The 23,009-nt window shown below is 40.5% G+C and overlaps 1 long non-coding RNA gene across 1 annotated transcript in view; it reads right to left on the reverse strand.

The window, feature by feature from the left end:
- LOC129144118 (uncharacterized) overlaps positions 1 to 23,009 on the reverse strand; it is a 79,893-nt gene that overhangs the window by 4,701 nt on the left and 52,183 nt on the right. The window lies entirely within an intron of this gene.

A 23,009-nucleotide genomic window follows, 5' to 3' on the forward strand; every position in this document is an offset into this window, starting at 1 on the left:
CTAATGCATATGAAAGTATGAGAACCAATGCTCTAACCTAATGTGATCTTGACATTTTCAGGCCTGACCCACATTGCCAACACCATGGGAAAGCAGGCCTCCAAAACCTTCATGAATTTTATCCAGGGTGCTCGACCAATCCCACTAACTCATCTCTCACCACAGACTCTAACCTGTTCCCATCCTCCTGGATTCTAACCTTGTCATTTATTCTCTACCACCCTTCACCTGACATTCAGATTTATACATTTGGATCCATCCCTCTCTAATCAAAATGTGGGTGGGTAAAAACTTACCTAGTTCTCATGTTTCTCAGAGCAGGCCCCAGAGACATTCGCTCTGGTGAGTGCCCTTGGTCCTAAATGGGGTACCCAATTATTCTGTTTCACCCCAGCTTCTTTTGAGAACTCTTGAACTTGACATCTGCAGACTCAGTCTATCATTGTTGGACTCTGTAGTAATGTTGTTTGTTGTTGATATGGTTTGGCTGTGTCCCCACCCAAATCTCATCTTGAATTCCCATGTATTGTGGGAGGGACCCAGTGGGAGGTAATTGAATCATGGAGGCAGGTCTTTCTCATGCTGTTCTCATGATAGGAAATGGGTCTCACAAGATCTGATGGTTTTATAAACAGGAATTTCTCTACACAAGCTCCCTCCTTTATGTCTTTGCCTGCCGCCATCTATGTAAGATGTGTCTTACTCCTCCTTGCCTTCCACCATGACTGTGAGGCTTCTCCAGCCATGTGGAACTGTGAGTTTTCCATTAAACCTGTTTCCTTTGTAAATTGTCCAGTCTCAGGTATGTCTTTATCAGCAGCATGAAAATGAACTAATACAGTAAATTGGTACCAGTAGAGTGGGGCACTGCTGAAAAGATATCCAAAAATGTGGAAGTGGCTTTGGAACTGGGTAACAGGCAGGGGTTGGAACAGGTTGGAGGGGTCAGAAGAAGACAGGAAAATGTGGGAAAGTTTGGAACTCCCTAGAGACTTGTTGAATGGCTTTGACCAAAATGCTGATAATGATATGGACAATGAAATCCAGGCTGAGGTGGTCTCACATGGAGATGAGGAACTTGTTGGGAACTGGAGTAAAGGTGACTCTTGTTATGTTTTAGCAAAGAGACTGGCAGCATTTTGCCCCTGTCCTACAGATTTGTGGAACTTTGAACTTGAGAGGGATGATTTAGGGTATCTGGCAGAATAAATTGTTAAGCAGCAAAGCATTCAAGAGGTGACTTGGGTGCTATTAAAGACATTGAGTTTTATAAGGGAAACAACATAAATGTTTGGAAAATTTGCATCCTGACAATGTGATAGAAAAGAAAATCCCATTTTCTGAGGAGAAATTCAAGCCAGCTGCAGAAATTTGCATATGTAACAAGGAGCTGAATGTTAATCCCTAGGACAATGGGGAAATGTCTCCAGAGCATGTCAGAAGTCTTCACAGCAGCCCCTCTCATCACAGGCCTGGAGGCCTAGGAGGAAAAAGTGGCTTCATGGGCTGAGCCCTTGGTCCTTGTGCTGTTTGCAGCCTAGGGACTTGGTGCCCTGTGTTCCAGCTGCTACAGCTGTAGCTGAAAGGGTTCATTGCAGAGCTCAGGCCATGGCCTCAGAGGGTGGAAGCCCCAAGCCTTGGCAGCTTCCACGTGGTGTTGGGCCTGCAAGTGCACACAAGTCAAGAACTGGGGTTTGAGAACCTCTGCCTAGATTTCAGAGGATGTATGGAAACATCTGGATACCCAGGCAGAAGTTTGCTGCAGGGGCAGGGCCCTCGTGGAGAACCTCTGCTAGGTCAGTGCAAAAGGGAAATGTGGGGTCAGAGCCCCCACACAGAGTCCCTACTGGGGCACCATCTAGTGGAGCTGTGAGAAGAGAGCCACCATCTTCCAGACCCCAGAACAGTAGATCCACTGACTGCTTACATTGTGTGCCTGGAAAAGCCAGACACTCAATGCTGGCCCATGAAAGCAGCCAGAAGAGGGGCTATACCCTGCAAAGCCACAGGGACAGAGCTGCCCAAGACTATTGGAACCTACCTCTTACATCTCACATGACCTGGATGTGAGACAGCGTCAAAGGAGACCATTTTGGAGCTTTAAGATTTGACAGCCCTGCTGGATTTCAGACTTGCATGGGGCCTGTAGCCCCTTTGTTTTGGCCAATTTCTCCCATTTGGAATGGCTGTATTTACCTAATGCCTGTACCCTCCATTCTATCTAGTAAGTAACTAACCTGCTTTGATTTTACAGGCTTATAGGCAGAAGGGACTTGCCTTGTCTCAGATGAGACTTTTGACTGTGGACGTTTGAGTTAACACTGAAATGAGCTGAGACTTTGGGAGACTATTGGGAAGGCATGATTGGTTTTGAAATGTGAAGATATGAGATTTGGGAGGGGTTGGGGTGGAATGATATGATTTGGCTCTGTGTCCCCATCCAAATCTCATCTTGTAGCTCCCATAATTCCTACATGTTGTGGGAGGTACCCAAGGAGAGATGATCAAATCATGCGGGCAGGTCTTTAACATGCTGTTCTTGTGAAAATGCAAGGGTCTCACGCGATCTGAAGGTTTTAAAAACAGGAGTTTCTCTGCACAAGCTCTCTCTTTACCTGCCACCATCCATGTAAGATGTGACTTGCTCCTTCTTGCCTTCCACCATGATTGTGAGGCTTCCCTAGCCATGTGAAACTGTGAGTTCTCCATTAAGCCTCTTTCCTTTGTAAGTTGCCCGGTCTTTGGTATGCCTTTATCAGCACCATGAAAATGAACTAATACAGTTGTATATCCAACATATAGACTCTCCTCCCCCATCCTCAACAGAATTCAATTCCTGTTCAGATATCTACCCCATTTTTACCTTCAGAGACTATTACACATCAGTCAATGTGCCAATTAGCACATGACCCAGGGATGATTTTTGACTAATAGATGAGCATATAATCTGTCCAATCAGATGAAAAGGAATGAATTATATTCCCTGCTTAGGGAAAAGGTTTCCCTCTTTCTCTTCTACTGGACATAAACAAGGAAGAAAACAGCTCCTGTTGCCACCTGCATCCATCTTGCTACCACAAGGGATCCACCCTTAGGATGGTACCCACACCGAGGCAGCAGAGTGGAGACAGATAAGATCCCAGGTCCTTGACAATGGCAGTGAGCTCAAGATTGTACTCTTCTTGGGCCCACCCCGTCTTCTACCTCTGTACTTCCAGTTCTTGAGACAATAAATTCTCTTCATATTTAAACCAGTTCAAATCAGGGTAGTCTGGCATTTATAGCCAAAAACAATACTTCCCCATTTAAAAAAAAATTGTTCTTCAAGGCACCTAAATTTTGGTTTATTCTCTTCTGAATTCTGCCCAGCATCACTTTGTTCACTGCATTCAGACTCCACATCTGCCTAGACAAAATCCGTTCTAGCAGCTGCCTTTTCTCTGATTTGCCAGATAAGTTATTGTGCTCTTTTGGCTTCCTCAATCCCCTAAAACTTGTGTAATACAAATCTATCTCTTCTCAAGTTTCTTATATTTCTTAAACTCCTGCCTTTCTCTCAAAGTTCCTTTATATGTTGTAAATTATTCCTACATTTCTTAGAAGACCAGTCAGTATCATCAACATAGAAATCATGGTCACAGTTTTATTTGACACTTCATGATTTGGGAAAGTAAAACATCTGAGACACTAATTGTTGGGTTGATCCAAATATAGAAATGCTGTAAGACAACACCAGCTTCATTGGAAGATGAACCAAACTCTACCTGGGACTCCAAGCCCCCCATAGATACTCACATGTCTTTTATTGAAAATTAATGGCAGGGCATGGTGGCTCACACCTGTAATCCCAGCACTTTGGGAGGCCAAGGTGGTTGGATTGCTTGAGCCCAGGAGTTTGAGACTAGCCTGGGCAACATGGTGAAACCCAGTCTCTACAAAAATTAGCCAGGCATGTTGGCTCACACCTGTAGTCCCAGCTATTCAGCAGGCTGAGGTAGGAGGATTGCTTAAGCCCAGGATATGGAGGTTGCAAGAAGCCCAGATCGTGCCACCGCACTCCAGTCTGCATGACATAGACCCGGTCTCAAAAAATAAAAAACAAAAAGGAAGATGAATGAGAGGTCGAGAGGTTATTTCCTTAGTAATTTCCCCAATAAAAAAGAATATTTTTATTTGGCAGCTTTAATTGCTTTTAGCAACAAAAGGTAGAGAATTATGTTTTGTTCCAATTTGGGGAAGTTTTCTGTTTGGCATCCTCTTATTTTGGGAATCCTGTCAGGTGTCCCTAATATATAAACCTCTTTGCTAACCTAGGCAGGACACTGAAGCAGAGCATAATTTGAGACGGGAAATACTAAAATAAATTTCAACCAATGTGGCCTTGGAAATAATTAATGTCTTCTTTTGATCAATTTTAGAAACTTTGGGGAGTAACACTAGAGGCATTGTTTCTTCAGTTGAAATGCTCACCCATGTTCAGAGCAGCAAGGAAAAGGAAACTATCAGATGGGGCTGTGGCATAGACTTCCCTGATGCTCTGATGATTTCTTCCCCTAAAAAACACTGCAACAAGCCTCACTGGGCTATTAAATCCCAGTGGATTTAAAAACAAATGTTAAGGACTAAAAACAAAGAATATAAGGTAGAGGAATTTCCCAACCCTGTTAAGGCCCCACTAGGCCATCCTTTCCTGAGCTCTGCCTGAGAGTTATGGCTGTAGCTAACAATAAAGTTACCTCCTGTTTCCACTGAGTTATACTTCCTGTTTTATGTACCATTTGGGAGAATTCTGTTGAAGGGATGACCACAGTTTGGGGCTAATTTGGCACTTTTCTGGAATCCCTGTGGATAATGGCATCTTAGAGCCAACCTAAAATTCCAACAACTGCCAAGACAAAGTCTATGTTAACGGGATACCACATAATCAAAAAATATATTGGAAAGTTGGGCAACCTTTTTAAATATATCTACCCCTTTCAAGTAAAATAGCAACTTGTGTTCAATAATTCCCTAAGTCATTACAACATCATTGATTCCTTATGAATTATCAGAGGAACTGGGGATTAGCTTTAGTGGTAAGAAAATGTAGTCATTTTCCTAGGGAATAGAATAGGTGCAGACTCTAGAAGATATCTCTAGGTTTCAAACCTAAGTCTTCTCCACTAACTGTATGGTTATTTATATTACCTCTCTGGGCATTAACATAATCATCCTAACATCCCAGAGTTGTTTTGGGAGTTTCATGAGATTACATTTATAAAGTGCATAGTTCAGTACAAAGTTTGTTGAATGTACTACGTAAACATTTGTTCTTTTTCCTCCTTTACCCTTATTAAATTGAAAATGTATACAAGGATCTTTATTAACCAGAATATTTTATTAATCAGATTACCTATTCCCCAGTTAAGGGTTATCATATAAAATAGTAAAATTTATTTACCAAAACTCTGGTATATCTATTAGAATATTCCTTTGTGTCTCAATACTTCATTCCCTCTTTGCCTAAATAAGAAATTGGCTCTTTTCCATTTTCTTCATCCAGTCCATTCTTCATAGTTGAGTGTAGTTGCTGTGAATATCAATCAGCAATTCCATTGTGAGGCGAGCCCCATATGTGTGACAGAAGGTTCATCATTATTCATTTAACAAATCAATGTGCTGGGTGCTAGGAGACATAAATTGGTAACACGTGGTCTTCACCCCAACCCACATGCCCCAGAAAACCATATGTAGAGGGGATACAGGTATGTCTAGTGGCAGCTGGAATTCAGTGTGTTAGCTGCTCTGATAGCATAAAGAAAGAAGTCAGAAAAAGTTTTCTGGAGAAACTGATGGTCCCTTAATGAATGAGAAGAGAAAAGTGAGGCAAAGAGGAAGGAAAGGGTGTTCAAGGCAGAGGGAGAAGTGTGTGCAGAGGAGTTAAAAGAGTATGGTGTATTCAAGAAACTAGAAGGTGGTCAGTACAATTGAGGGTGAAAGATATCGTTGGAAAGAGAAGAAAGGGTCATATAATGAAGGGCCTTGTAAATCATGTTTAAAAAAATAGGGTATTAGAAACTATTCAATGATTCTAAGCCAAGGATTGAATCACTTTTGCTTTCAGAAAAAATCAGAACAGAGAATAGAAATCAATACACGTGTTAAGTATCAATTGATTTTCAAAAAACATGTCAAGGTAATTCAACAGGATAGTCTTTTCAACATTGATGCTGGAGAAACTGGAAACTTAAAAAAAAAGCAAAATGAAAGCTGACTCTTACCTCAAAACCATACAAAAAATTAATTTGAAGTAGATTGCATACCTACATATAATAGCTAAAGGTATAAAACTTTCATAATATAGAAGAAAATTTTTATGATCTTGGGATAGGGCAAAATTTTCTAGGTAAGATGCAAAAATCATGAACCCTTAAAGAAAAAGAATTATAAATTTCATGCAGTAGACTGAATAATGATCCCCCAAAAGTGTCCACATCCTGTCTCCAGAACCTGTGAATGGGTTACCTTACATGGCAAAAGGGACTTGGCAGATGTAATTGTGTTAAGGATGTTGAAATAGGGAGATTACTATGGGTTATCTGGGAAGGCCTAATGTAATCACAAGAGTCCTTGAAAGAGGGCGGCAGGAAGTCAGAGTCAGAGGAGGCACCTTTGACAAAAGAAACCAAGGTCAGAGTGCTGTGGCACCTTGAGGGAAGGAATGCAGGCAACCATTAGCGGTGGGAAAAGGCAAGGCAATGGATTCTCCCCTGGAGTCTCCAGAACGAATGCAGCCCTGCCAACTTAGATTGGTCTTCTGACCACTAGACCTTTAAGATAAATTGTGTTGTTTTAAGCCACTAAATTTGTGGTAATTTGTTACAGTAGCAATAAGAAGGAAACTAATACATTAGACATCAGCAAAATTAAAAATCAATGTTAAGAAAATAAAAAGTCAATCTACAGACTGGTATAAAACAAATACAATGCATATATCTAATAACAGGCTTGTACATAGAATATATAAAGAAATCTTACAATTCAATAAGACAACTCCATTTAAAAATGGGCAAAAAATGCTAAGAGATGCTTCACAAAAGAAGAAACGTGGATAGCAATAAACACATGAAAAGGTGCTCAAAATGATTAGTTATGGAAAATGAGAAATTAAAGCCACAATGAAATCTTACTGCACACCCATTTGAATGGTTAAAATTTAAAAGATTATAATACCAACTGCTGCCCAGCATGTGGTGTAACTGGAACTCTCAGACAAAATTTGTAGGAATATAGAATGGTATAGCTACTTTGGAAAACACTTTGTCCATTTCTTATAAAGTTACTTGCATAGTTATCTATGGCCTAGCAATTCCACTCCTCAGAATTTACTCAAAAAAATTAAAAATGAAACGATATATCCATAGGGTTGTATATACAAATATTCACAGTAACTTCATTCATTGCAGCCCAAAAAAAGAAACAACCTAAATAGGCAATAACCAGTGAACAGACACACAAAATGTGTTAAATGCATACCATGGAACACTTCTAAGCAATAAAAGAGAAGAAACTATTGATATATACCATATGAATGAATTTCAAAAACATGATGCTAAATTTTAAAACAAAAGCCTACACAAAATAATATATACTGTATGATTCCATCTATATGAAATTCTAGAAAAGGGAAACTAATCTATAGTAACAGAAGACCGCTTGGGGCAGGAGGGTAGCAAATAATTAATTGCAAAAGCGGAGGAGGGAACTTTTTATAGGAATGGAAATATTCCCCATCTTAATTGCAGTGATGTTTACACTGATATATGCATTTGTATGTAAATAATAACCCAATGAAACTGATTTCTTTTAAAACATAATGATTAATAAAATGTTGGGAATTGGGAAGAATGAGCATAAAAAGACCATCAAACTAAAGCGGGTATAGGCGGGTGCCACAGCCAGAGCAGCAAGAACAGGGGGTGGAGTCAGTATGCCCAGCGGCTATATGTGTTAATAGCAGGAGTCACCTTAAATGATCACTTAGAGGAGTTGAGCACACTGTGTGATTCTGTTTATTGGGCAGATGGCAAGAGTAAAGTATTTTTCACTGTTCACTGTCTGATGAGAAGTTTTTAGCCAAGTCAACAATACATATTTAGGGGAAAGTAGATTTTGCATGGGACAATTTTATACTGTATGATGTCTTACACATCAGAGCACTGAACTGAATGGGCTTAATGAGAGAGCTACCTGGAGATATTGCGAACAGGAAAGAGCTTTCTAGAATTGTTTGAATAGTCATAACTCTATAACAAAAATAATCAAGAAGAAGAACACAGTCTTTGTCTCAGCCATGGGGATCCTCCACTTATTGTACCATTTCCCCTTTGAAAATGGATAGCCTTGGGTTGAAAGAGGCTACCCACTGATTCTGCAGTAAGTAAATGAAGAAATACATTACTTCTTATTGGTGTTTATCTGAACTGGCTCAAGGCAATGTTGGTATTGTACCCTGCAATGACAGTGGAAGAATTTGTACATAGGCTAAGCAGTTATGCATACATTACAATTAATCAATGTTGTCCTTAGGGATAATGATGCCCAGTTCTTTCATCAGAAGCTAAAAGAGTATATTTGTATTCCTGCATGGCCCTTTTGACTAGGGGGTAGGTAGCCAAGCTACTGTTCTCTTGGAGATCTGCCTGTCAAGACTCAAGGTAATGACAAAAACCCTAGCAAACTTTCCTAATTATTCTTGTCTGACTTCTTACTGTTCGCTTTCAACCCATGAGTGAAGAGAAAGAGAAAGAGCGTGTGGCTTCCTCTACTCACTCAGTCATTCATTTAACTAGCAAAAGAAAGTCAGATAACATTTACATTGAAATGGGCTGCCTCAGAATGTACTCAGGAAGAGGTGTGCACCTAACCATCAGGAAAGGGTGATTTAGGGAAGTGTGACAGAATGAGTTATGGCTCCCCAAATATGTCTGTGTCTTAAACACCAAGAAATGTAAATGCATTGCTTTAAATGTAAAAAATGGACTTTGCAGATATGATTAGGGTAGGAATCTTGAGATGGGAGATTATCCTGGATTATTTGAGTGGGCCCATATAAGAGGTCTGTATAAGGGAAGGAAGTAGAGAACCAGTCAGAGTAGGAGATTGGCTGATAGAAGCAGAAATTGAGTAATTTGCTTTGAAGATGGAGGAAGGGGGCCACAAGCTAAGGCCTGAGAGCAGCCTCTGGAAGCTGAAAAAGGCAAAGAGACAGATTCTCCCAAAGAGCTTCCAGAAGAAATGCAGTTCTGTTAATGCCTTGATTTTAGTCTATAAGATCCATGTTCAGCTTCTGACTTCCACAACTGTAAGACGATACATTTGTCTTGTTTCAAGCCACAAAAGTTGTGGTAATTTGTTCTAGCAGCAATAGGAAACTAATACAGGAGAAATCCTACATTCTATGAGGGTTAGACCAGGAGATATGTATGTAGGATTCTAAATTACAAAATGTGAAGTGCTAATTGATTGACTACTTCAAATTCTGTGCCCAGCATGCTCTTCCAAACTCAAAACTCTGTCCCTCCTTCTTCTTAGTCATTGCTCTTGGTGTTCGTGTGTGTGTGTGTGTGTGTTTTCTACAACCTACCTCCATTTACAAACTGATGAGAAGCAAGTCAAGATACAGAAACAGAAGCCATTTCTTTTCTATTTGCCCTCATTAGTTCTCTCCTTGCCCTACTTTGGCCACCAAACACTTAAATGCATTCATTCACTTCTTGTGTGTCTGTTATGTCCTGTATCCTTGTGTCCTCTGCCCTGTCTTCATGTAACTGACAGCCTCACTCCCTACCCCCAACCCGTAGGGGACTCCCCATTCCCAAGAACGTACCTACTAACTATTTCCATTACTTGAAACAACTGGCAATTTGGCACAGAAGCTAGCTAGCATTGCTTATGAAATCTAGAGAAGCAGTGTTGGTGCCCCATTCTAAGTGGGATAGAGAATGGGCTTCTAGAGGGCCAGTCTCATGCGATTAATATAAGTAATCATTAAGACATGAGTTCAGCTATGGGACAAAAATAAAAGTTTGATCACTGATGTTGCCTCTGGCAAATCTTGGCCAGAAGAGGGAGAATGTTAACCGAAAATAAAGTTCTAAGCTGCCCATCTGACTGAATGACCCTCCCCTCCTTGGCCAACGGGATTCCAAATTAACCTGAAAAACTAGTTCAGGTCACGACAGGAAATGAGAATCAGGCATGCCTCATTATACTCTCCTGCTTTTAGAGTTTAGACACAACTGACCAATATTAACATGAAAACGGAGATCTTAAAACAGCCTCTTTGTAGCAATGACATACAAAATTCCAACCTGCCTCTGGTATAACATCACAGGACAAACAGTAGGCTCTGAAGGAAACCAAAGTATTTTATTTCTTTGACATATTTTGAAATAGCCCTGCAAAGCTGTTTCTTGTGGGGGAAATTTGCATTCTGTAAAGAATCTCCTTCCATGACTAGATATTTTCTGGAGAGTCTGATGCCTTTTGAGGTGTGAACAGAGACATTCACCATATATTCTCTCTGAGGCCTGCTGCTTGGAGGTTTCATATACTTGACAAGAACCTTGGCTTTCAAAACCCCCTTTATCTGAACTCGAACTGACTTCAACTCTTCAGGCAGCATTTAAGTCTTTCGACCAATTGCTAATTAGGAAATCTTTGAATCCACCTATGACCTGGAATCCCCTACCCCCTCTTCCCCCATCATGTCCCTTTTTTCCAGGCCAAACCAATATATGCTTTATGTATATTGATTTATATTTTTGCCTGTAACTTCTGTCTGTCTAAAGTGTATAAAGCCAAGCTATAACTCAGCCACCCTGGGCACATGTTCTCAGAACCTCCTGAGGCTGTGTCATGGGCCATGGTCCTTAACCTTGGCAAAATAAACCTCTAAGTTGATTGAGGAAAAACAAAAAAGACAGGAGGGGTTTTTTTGTTGTTTAAAAAAAAAAAAGAAAAAGAATAGAGACATTAATTCAGCATTACTGTGCACCAGAAAGATTACATAAACATTCATTTTATCTTTAAGTGCCCCTGCAAATTGTTATTTTCTCTTTATAGATGAAGACACTGAAGCACAGAACTGTTAACTTGCCCAAGGTTACCCAACTAATAAAATGGCAGCACTAAGACCCAAACTCGGGTCCTCCCCAACATTCTTTTTAGCTAAGTAACAACTAACTCCACAAGAACACTGGGTAGAATGAAACACTTCCACATCCCCTTGTGTGGCCCATGGTTGGCCCCCTGCTCTTTGGTGCAGTCTCCAACCACTTCCTCCTAATTCCAACCCCACCTGCTATTTGAGGGTGCATTTTTTTCCTGTCAGTCAATGAGCAGGACATGGAGGCAATCTCATTTAGCACTTAGCAATTCAGTATTTTGTAATAAATGCAAGCTCTGTTGGGTTTTCCTCAGGCTCCAGCTCTGCCACCACTTTGTCAAGTCTCCCATCAAGCACTGGATGCAGAAGGGAAAAACCGCTTCTCTGTGAGAAGCTGAGCCTCAAGGCCGGAGTCATTTCCATGGATGCCATCAACAGCTGCAGCTCTGTAGCCTGAATCAGGGGTGACTTACAAATGAGGGCAGGCTATTTGCAGCTCTCCAATTCCACAATTCTCTATGATTCTCTCCTCTGGGATCAGTAGGCCAAGCATAAGCCCTGGAGAGGAATGACAAAATGAGTCTGGATGCCTGGGAGAGACCTTGAGGCCAACCTGAAAATGGCCTCCTATTTTCTTTTTATTTATCTCAGAGAGACATCAAGAGAAATGCATTGCTCTTCCGAACCCCAGATTCCCAGAGGAGACAAAAAAACACACGAGTAGCCATTGCTTAAAAATCAATTTTGAAACAGTGGCTCCACAAAATATTGAACACGCAGTTTTATATTTCTTGATGAGTTGAGGTCAGAAAGTGTTACCATAATTGGTATATATATTGTATTTGCATCCCTAGAGTCTCAATGCGTGGGAATGGGGGTAGGGGAATTAAGAACTCTTGTTTCTGTAGCTTTGTTTGCTGGCAGCTCGTTTATGCTTGATGACCAGACCCGTCCATATATGCATGTGATGTTGTGCCTCACTAATGCTTCCTGACATGCTGTTGATTTAAGACTAAAATCCCTCACAATAGAGAATTTCACTGCTCTTCAAAGGTTCAAAAATAATGATGTGTTGAGGATAAGTATGCACAATGCATTTTATTCTTCTTTCTCCAACAGAGAACCAGGGGGAAAAAAAGTTATTTAAAGGCAAAGATAAGAAAAAGGCCCTTTAATACAATTACTATTTCAAAGGGCTTGCCAAGAAAATATTTTCAGCTGCCAAGTCAGCAATTTTCCAAAGATTTCCTAACAGGAAGAAAGATTAATGGAAAAGAAATTATCAGGGGAAATTTAACTATAGTTTAAAGACCAGCAGGTGATAAACAGCACAGTATTACTTTTTTATTCATTATTTGCCTCAGAGACACCCCCTAAAAATCTAACCAAACTGACAGACAGCAGCCCCGATCTGACCTGATAAATACCAAATCTGCACTAATAATCTCAGTCTGCGCTTCTGTGCTTTGCCCACCACATCCAGTACTGGTCTTCAAAGCACACAGCAGCACCCTCCCTGATTTGCAGATAAGGCAATCTGGAGCTTCAGGAAACAAAAACCTTCCCAGGAACACAGGAAAGCCCTGTGAGGAGAAAAATACCTAAAGCCCTCCCCTCTTTCACTCTCATCCTACTCCTGACCTCTTCATGCCCCACCCTCAATCCTCCATCACTAGCTTAATTCCTCTCTGACCTCCACCAAATGGATCCTTCAGTAAATCCAGACAATGGGAAACGGTGACCAGGTTTGAACCATTGGTTTAATGTGACTCCTGAGTTTTCCTTGGAGATTTTAATTTCTGGACTTAAGATTTACACCTCAGGGCGATTTGGTAAACTTTTTTTTTTTTTTTTTTTTTTTTGGGAGACAAGTGTCTCACTGTGTCGCCTGAGCTGGAGTGCAGTGCCACAATCCTGGCTCACTGCAACCTCCGCCTCCTGGGTTCAAGTCATCCTCCTACCTCAGCCTCCCGAGTAGCTGGGACTACAGGCACCTGCCACCATGCCTGGCTAATTTTTTGTATTTTTAGTAGAGACAGGGTTTCACCATGTTGCCCAGGCTGGTCTCGAATTCCTGAGCTCAGGCAATCCACCCACCTCAGCCTCCCAAAGTGCTGGGATTATAGGTGTGAACCACAGCGCCTGGCCAGGGTAAACATTTTTTATAGCAAAGTGTGCAAGAATCTTGGCAAATTGCCATGGGAAATATAGGAGTTCTATTCCTGAGCTAATTAACTTTCAATTTACTCTATAGTAGCTTATCCAGTTTGTGTGTTATTTATATTTTAATTCTCCTCTCTCTTGCCGTTTACATTTTTAGCCATTTCAATGTCTTCAAAACTTTCACAAGACCATGGCAAGGAACATATTTTGCCATTTTATAGTATGGAAAGAAATTTTAAATCCTAATTACTTCATCAGTTTGATACTATATATGGTGAGAAAGAAGTATAAATCACAGCTACAATTAAAATTGGAAAATTTTGTATTTTATTTATTTTGCTATTAACCTTTCAAACATTATTTGTGAGGAGCCTACAATATGTAAAATATTATGGAAAAAAATTACATGATAGAAGGGAAAACAGAAAAACATACACGGTTTGCAGGTTGATAATCACACCTTATATTTCTTTTATAGAATTTCCAAAGTGTTACTATTTATTCTTTCATATATATTGAATGATATATGATTTATATATTTATATATTATTATTATATTATTTATTCCTTCAATAATATATATTGAATGCCTACTACGTATCAGACTCTGAGATAGGTTCTGTATATACCTTAAATTGCTCACTAGCAGAAATTTGAGTCTCATTATTTTCAAGAAAAGGTCCATCACCGCAGGGCACAGTGATTCACGCCTGTAATCCCAGGACTTTGGGAGGCCGAGGTGGGCAGATCATGAGGTTAGGAGATCAAGACCATCCTGGCTAACATGGTGAAACCCCATCTCTACTAAAAATACAAAAAAATTAGCCGGGCGTAGGGGCGTGCTCCTGTAGTCCCAGCTACTCGGGAGGCTGAGGCAGAAGAATCGCTTGAACCCGGGAGGCGGAGGTTGCAGTGAGCTGAGATCGCACCACTGCACACTAGCCTAGGTGACAGAGAGAGACTGTATCTCAAAAAAAAAAAAAACAAAAAAGAAAAGAAAAGGTCCACCACTTCATAGCTACCATTTTACTAGGTACGTATTATATGCTAGTACAATATTAGGTACTTTATTAACAATAAAGACAGCCAAAATTCATTGAGCTCATCAGATGCCAGGTATTGTGTTAAGAGACAATTCTCAAAGGTTCTTTTGCATTCTTACAAATCTTGTAAATGAATGCCCCCTCGCTGTTTTTGTTCTGGGCTTTTTTTCTGATGTTTGTAAAACTACAAGCATTGAAAAATAGAGATATCTTCTTCCCAATCAAATAAAAAGGTTTACTTACTGCCCATTATTTTAAAATGAGGTTCCCATCAACCAAGTGGTGGATAAAGAAAATCTGGTATATATGTACCATGAAATACTACTCAGCCATAAAAAGGAATGAAATAATGGCATTCATAAGCAACCTAGATGGAATTGGAAACTACTATTCTAAGTGAAGTAACTCAGAAATGGAAAACCAAACATCGTACATTCTCACTCATAATTGGGAGCTAAGCTATGAGGATGCAAATGCATAAGAATGATACAATGGACTTTGGGGACTCAGTGTAAATGGTGGGATAGTGGTAAGGGATAAAATACTACACACTGAGTACAGTGTACATTACTTGGGTGATAGGTGCACCAAAATCTCAGAAATCACCACTAAAGAACTTATTCATGTAACCAAACACCACTTGTTCCCCAAAAACCTATTGAAATAAAAGACAAACTTACAAAAAAAAGAAATAAAGAAAAAAGATACATCAGGCATAAAAAAGTAAAAATAAATAAAAACGGGGCTCCCTAAAGTCAGACTTTCTCTCTGTAACACAACCCCATTGCATGTGCAGGCATCATCTGGCCCTCCTAGCTTTGCCTTGTGGGAAGTGGAGCTCAAGTGACCAGCATAATTTCTGATCCTCTGGCTACCACTGTGGTTGTGAATAATAAAGTCATTTGTCTCTGACCCAGGAGTCTTGTGTCTTTTGGCAGCATCCATGGACATGTAGCAGGCTAACTTGTTAGCTTACAAGTAGGGTAAAACCTCAGATCCTTCTTAGTTCTTGACACTGCTAAGAATTCTACATATGTGATTTCCCTGAATTTTCTCAGCAACCTGTTCATATTATTTCCATTTTATAATAAAGATTCTCAAGCTTAGAGATGTTAAAGAACCTGCTGGTCACTTAGCTGTCTTCTCCCTCTCATTTCCCAATATTTTTTGTTCATAGTGAATGTCCTGATTCCAGCCCGGGTCGAAAGAGTCTAAGGGTATGAGGGTGAGAAATCCCTCTGAGATTCCTCAGAAGTATTTGGAAACAAATGAAAACATATCCCATGCTCATGGATGGGTAGAATCAGTATTACGAAAATGACCATACTGCCAAAAGCAATCTACACATTCAATGCAATTTCCATCAAAATACCATCATCATTCTCCACAGAACTAGAAAAACTAATCCTAAAATTCATGTGGAAGCAAAAAAAAAAAAAAAAAAAAACCAATCCTAATAGCCAAAACAAGACTAAGCAAATAAAAAAACAAATCTGGAAGCATCACATTACCTGACTTCAAACTATACTACAAGGCTATAGTTACCAAAACAGTATGGTACTGGTATAAAAATAGGCATGTAGACTAATGGAACAGGATAGAGAATCCAGAAATAAAGCCAAATACTTACAGCTAACTGATCTTCAACAAAGCAAACAAAAACATAAAGTGGGGAAAGGACACCCTATCCAACAAATGGTGCTGGGATAATTGGTAAGCTACATGTAGAAGAATGAAGCTGGATCTTCATCTCTCACCTTATACAAAAATAAACACAACATAGATCAGAAACTTAAGTCTAAGATCCAAAACTGTAAAAATTCTAGAAGATAACATCCAAAAAACTCTCCTAGATATTGGCTTAAGCAACGAGTTCATGACTAAGAACCCAAAAGCAATGCAACAAAAACAAAGATAAATAGATGGGACCTAATTAAATTAAAAAGCTTCTGCACAGCAAAAGAAATAATCAGCAGAGTGGGAGAAAATATTCACAAACTATGCATCTTACAAAGCACTAATATTCAGAAGCTACAAGAAACTCAAAGCAGCAAGAAAAGAGCAAGTAATCCCACCAACAAGTGGGCAAAGAACATGAATAGACAATTCTCAAAAAAAGATATACAAATGGCCAACAAACATATGAAAAAATGCTCAACATCACTAATGATCAGGGAAATGCATATCAAAACCACAATGAGATACCACTTTACTCCTGCAAGAATGGCCATAATTTAAAAATAAAAAAAAAAAAAACAGATGTTGGAGTGGTTGTGGTGAAAAGGGAACACTTTTACACTGCTGGTGGGAATGTAAACTAGTACAACCACGATGGAAAACAGTATGCAGACTCCTTAAAGAACTAAAAGTAGAACTACCATTTGATCCAGCAATTCCATCACTGGGTAACTACCCAGAAGAAAAGAAGTCATTATATAAAAAAGACACTTGCAGGTGCATGTTTATAGCAACACAATTTGCAATTGCAAAAATATGGAACCAGCCTAAGTGCCTATCAACCAACAAGTGGATAAAGAAAATGTGATATATATATATGTATATATATATACACACACACATATATATCCACACACACACACCATGCAATACTACTCAGCCATAAAAAATGAATGAAACTATGGCGTTCACAGCAACCTGGATGGAGTTGGAGACCATTATTCTTTTTCATGCAACCAAACACCATCTGTTACCCCAACACTATTGAAATAAAAATACAAATAGGAAAAGAAATACCTCTGAGATAATACATTGACTAAGGTGCAGAAGCCAGTAGGCCTGGAAGGGAAGCAATGGGACTTTTCCCAGTGAAATGAGTCGTTTTGGCTTTGGAGGCCAAACCCAGCTTTGCACTTGACAGGACAGACTGGACTAAAGTACTGAGGCAGAGGAAGGTCGGAGAGAGTCATATTTTGGAAATTGATTCTATTGAAAGAGATGTAATAGGGAAAGGATCAGACCAGCCTTGAAAGAAAGGAAGGGAGCCAAAGTCAGAGGAAGGAGAGATAGAGGCAGAGATAGCATCAGGGAGGCTATGATTGCAGCTCACACATTAACTTCACCTTTCAGGCTCACCCAAAAACAAAATTTGCCCATCAGAGCTCACAGTAAGGTGTCCTATCAAATGCTCCCAGATATGACTCATACTGAGAAATTGCTCTGGAAATAAACTAAGCCTATCAGTTGCCAAATCTGTTAACCTGGAGTTGCTTTCCCATATGACTCAGAGAGTTGACAGAGGCCACATGAATGAGCTTCTTACTATCCTCTCAAACACAGATGTACTGGCCAAGAGAACAAGGGTTTGAACACTTCCAATGCTAAAAAGCATTGTGTGCAAAGAGAGGAACCGTGTTCTCATGAGAGAAAACAGAGAGTGGGTCCCTAAAGATTTAGACTTCTGCCACTAGAAGACAGTGTGGCAGTCAGACAGGGAGAATGGATTATCAGCATAGCTTTCAGTAGGAAAACAGGGCATGCCATTCAATCAAATGATTTTCCTCAGATCTGATGGCCTAGCGTGTCCAAAACTTGGATTGCACTCAGGGGTGAGCCAGAATCCTGAATACCATATTTAAAATGATTTAACGTTGGGAAAAAAAAGGATATGGGGAGAGTTACGTAGCATCAGAGGGCACAGACTACCAGTCTGCATCTGCCCAGATCCAAATGCATGGACAATTCTGATTTCTGCATGTTAGACTTTTGTTGTGATCCTTTGGGAAAAACTCACAAGTGCTATTCATAGCCTTTGATCATATATATATATATCGTGGCAAAATAGAAGTTATAATTAAGTGGTGCAATTCAAGAGGTAAAGGTCAGACAATGCACTAAAATACTGCTTAATACACAAAGCACTGTGCAAAAGTGCTGATACAGGAGAAATGACTACTGATTAAATCCTGGGCTTCAAATCCCTGCTAATGCCATAAAATTTAATGGATTACAAAGGGAACAGACAAAACACAAGGAAAACTATGGGAAGCACAGCTTCAGTGATTTTCTTAATTAACGCAAGTTCAGAAAATATACACTGTTTTTTCTTATTAAGCTAATCCTTTAAAGATCAGAGCAAAATGGCATCTTTATTTATACTTACCTAACGCAGCTTTCTATCCCCTCTTCTTGAGGAGAATTTACTATTCACATAAGGAATAGCCCTGGAGACTTCAGGGCCTTTCCTTTATGGCCAGCATCATTTGGGCTTTGAAAAGTTCAAGCCAAATGTCCCCACAGGCCTCCATCACACTCTCTGCCCTGTGCTGTCAATGTGTCCAACAGCAGCAGTGGAGGGCCAGCTGGGGTCACCTCCAGCATATTGTCATTCTCTGTGATTACACAAGGCCTTAAGAGGGACAATCATGGGCAGGTCTTGTTCTCTTTATGCTTTGCTTAGAGAGGAGGATGATTGCAAATGGTCTTCACAACTCCTCTCAGAACACAGCAGAAGGACCATGCCACCCGGGTGATCCAACTGAAACAAGCCTCAACTGTGACTTCACCTTACAAACAAAAGTTCTACTGAAACGATCACAGAGAGGTAAATCAATGCATAGCCTAGAGAACCAGGCTCAGAAACAAACATGTATCAGGGGAGACAAGGTACAGCCAAGACTGGGCCACAGGAATGGTCTGCTTAGAACTTTGTTCTAGACACCACCACCTCTGGCAGTGCTACAGCTCACCACCATGCTCACACTCCTCCCTTCTCTCCCTCAGAACTTAAGGTCCCAGGCCACAGCATCTATCTGGCAGAGACAGGTCACATGCCTGCCCCCGACCTGCCTGATAGCTGTAGGAGGGGATATCTATTCCTATAGGAAAGAATCCCTATAGCAAAGAATATCCAATTCCATGAACAGGAAGCATATGCAGATGCCAAGCAGCCACAAACTCAAAACTCTTCAATACATTTTCATTGCCTGCAGCATAAAGTCCAAGCCTTTTAACTTGTCATAATTGTAGGATGAGGATGCCTCCCAGTTTTCCTGAGAGGGTCCTAGTTTTCCATTTTTGCCCTAGGATAATTATTAGTGAGACTGCTTTCACTCTCAAAAGTGTCTTGGCTGGGTGCAGTGGCTCACGCCTGTAATCCCAGCACTTTGGGAGGCCAAGGCCAAGGCGGGAGGATCACTTGAGGCCAGGAGTTCAGGACCAGCCTGGCCAACATGGCAAAACCGCATCTCTATATTAAAAATACAAAAAAAAAAAAAATAGCCAGGTGTGGTGGCACAGGCCTATAGTCCCAGCTACTCAGGAGGCTGAGGCAGGAGAATTGCTTGAACCCGGGAGGCGGAGGTTGCAGTGAGCCAAGGTCACGCCACTGCACTCTAGCCTGAGTGACAGAGTAAGACTCTGTCTCAAAATAAAAAGCATCTGGGTTTAGAAAAATGGTACAGTCACCCTACCTTTAACACTCTTCATGACAAGGCACCTGCCTACCTTTCCAGCCTCACTCTTCGTTATTCCCTGATTCAATTTTATCCACTAGCATAACAAAAATGCTTATGGTTCCTTACATTCAATGTGTTGTTTTTACTTCCAAGTCTTTGCTCACATTTGCTCTCTGTCTGGAGTTTCCTTTACATTACGTCCATCACATTCTTTAATATCCAAGTCTTTCTTGCATTAAATGGGTTGTCGAGCTATATGCCCCTCCCCACTCATGATCTTCTGTCCACACATATATGGATCCTTGTGCTCATCAAGTTACATTGTGATCATCTATTTAGAAGCCTAGATGCTCCCTTACACTGTAAGTTGCTTGTGAGGAGGTACGACTTACTTATCTTTGATCTATCAGGACCTAGCACAGTGTCCGACACATGGAAGGTGGAGCTCCCCAAAATAACTCATGAATGAATGAACCGTACAAATTTGAAATAAGAGATGAATTGGGGAAAGACCAGAGTACGGTAGTAAGTAAGTGGAAAGAAGAAAGAGTCAAGAAAAATTATAAATGAGAGTGGCTTGAGTGGTCAGCACAGGAATTTGCTTCAAAGGTGGCTAGTGGTCCATATCCCAGGCCCCAGTCATTCCACAAATCAAGGTCAGTGCTCAAAGGGGTTTGCTGATGGGTGGGATGGAGCAGGGTAGAAGAATACTGTACCCAGCTGATTTGTTAGATTTTAGCGCAAGACTCAGCCAAGATATGAGAGTACAGTAGACAGGTCCAGACCCTCGGGAGCTAGGCAGAATGTTGGCCTCTGCGGGGGAACTATGGTGCAATCCAGAGACAGGCCACATGCACAGGAGGATAAAAGAACCCCAAGGCCCGGGAGACTCACTCATACCCCAGTTACTCCAAAGATAACAAGCTGCCTAGAGCAAGACTACTTCATGATGTTCCAGCTGCCATGATCAAGTCTGACTTCAGGCCCTGACCAGATGAAACTTCAGGTTAAAAAGCCACAACACTCACCATCTAGCAGGCTGGCAAAGGCAGAGACTGTCATCTGCAATTAATGACAACTGGGAGCAAAGCTTTAGATAAACAAGATCTATTTGGAGGGGGCGGGAGCATCCATATGCTTACCCTCTGAAGAATCCAACGCATACGTTTTGGTCTATTAAACTACGTGTTTATCTTCCTTCAAGGCAAAAAGGAACATCTGTCACTGAGCCCTTGTACTTAATTTCCATTGTGAACACTGGGCTTCATCAGACACCACAGTCAAATCACAGAAAGCAGAAAGCTCACAGGGCAGGGCGGCAAGAAAAGGCCCACAGAATTGCTTTTCGAAGTTCATAATGGGCTAGCACGTGTCCCCAGTGTATGTCCTCTGTCCTGCATTTCGTTATCTGAGCTGTGCTCCATTGTTGTTCATTTTGCTCTCTGTTTGGGCTTCTCTGGGAGCAAATTAGCACTTTTCTCTCTCACTTCTAGCATTGGTGCTTCTTGGTGAGGAGGGAACAGAGACTGAAATGGTTAGGAGACTGCAAAAGAAACATGAAAAACTTCTGTTGATTGCTAGCTGAGCATCATGATAGGTTTTAACGTCACACCGTGCACTAGTCTCAGCTCTCCCATTTGCTAGCTGCATGTTTTTTAATGAGCTTCATCCCAGAGCCTTTATGTAACTGACTTTGCATTGACAGTTCTTAACACATGGTAAACATGCAGTAACTATTAGCTGTTATATGAACTTGTACCTGAAGTGTCCTGGGTAGTATTGGCCTCTAAGACATATAACTAGTGGGAGAACAATCCTTCCTCTACAAAGCTTTGGACTGCATGCACCTAGTTCTGTATCATCAATACTTTTTAAAATCAAACTCCAAAACCCAGACTCTAATACTTCCAGAGTCTGGAATGGTAACCAGAGAACCATAATTTTGTCAGTAACTTTGCTTTAAGACCCTGACATTTTAATAAACTTTCTGTTTCCCAGGATGTTTCTTTATTATTTTAGAAGCCTAACAGAAGGAAAGTAGCACCTCTAAGTACCTCCCTAACTTTCAAAGCTCCCCTGTGGGAAAAATCATAAACTCTTATTCAAAAGAGATGGTGTCTGGTTGGGCAGAACCAAGCTGTCTCACTGGCAAAATTCCATCTGCCTTGAATCATTTTTCTTTTTGGCCTGGAAAATTACAGATGATTAACTTGTCCTCTAATAAATACCAGCAAGGCTTTCGTACAGAAAAATGTAAATAGTTAATTTTGAACTATATTATAATTATTACAATCACCCTCACGCAAAATACAGAAATGCAGGCCATGAGCCTCAATTTCTCCACTCTAACTGAAAATGGACCAGTTTGAAGACAGTCAGACTGCAATAAGCACTTGTAGCCTGGCATATTTGGCTTCTCTCTCTGAGGCCTGCCTTCCTGCCCAGGCCACCATCTCTGACTCTCCTGTCTAGGACAGCCTAGACTCCTGGTCATTACATGTTTCTGCTACATATGATTCACCAGCACCTTTACGAAATCAGGGTGCTCTCCTGGGTTAGGACTCTGGAGTTTGCCAATGATTCTATCTAGTTCTCTGGTCCCTAGTTTCTGACTTTTTTAAAAAAAATGTATTATAGAAAAAAAATCTAATTACACAAAAATAGAGAACAAAGTATAATGAGTCCCTGTTTATCCATCACACAGCTTTCACAGTTATTATCATCTTGCTGATCTAGTCTACCTCCACCTTTTCTATTTCGCTTGAAAATGCTAAAGAAAATTCCAGACTTTGTATAATTTCACTTCAATAGGTAGCTTCAGTTTTTGAACATACACAATTTGAAATATCTACCCTAGTTAAGAGATGATAGGATCTTTCCATTGATGTGTTTTTGTTCAAAGTGATAAATACCACTGCTTTAATAGGCCATTATTCCATCCTGACCTTTTAAAGGTCAAATGATTCTCTGTGTTCCTGGTCATCGCATACTAACTCAAACATGTTAAACAAACATTAATCTTCAAAAAAAATCACAGAAAGAGAACCCTCCCATCTGACCTACATGACATGCCCCTTGGGAAATTACTAAGCATATTTCAAACTACGTAGAAGGCCCAGGAATTTAAGGCTACAGTGACCCATGATCACGCCACTGCACTCCAGCCTGAGCCACAGAGTGAAACTCTATCTTAAAAAAAAAAAAAACAAAAAGGATTAAAAGTCTTTACCTACCAAGAAG

Source organism: Pan troglodytes, chromosome 1 (assembly GCF_028858775.2).
Source record: "Pan troglodytes isolate AG18354 chromosome 1, NHGRI_mPanTro3-v2.0_pri, whole genome shotgun sequence".
NCBI lineage: Eukaryota > Metazoa > Chordata > Mammalia > Primates > Hominidae > Pan > Pan troglodytes.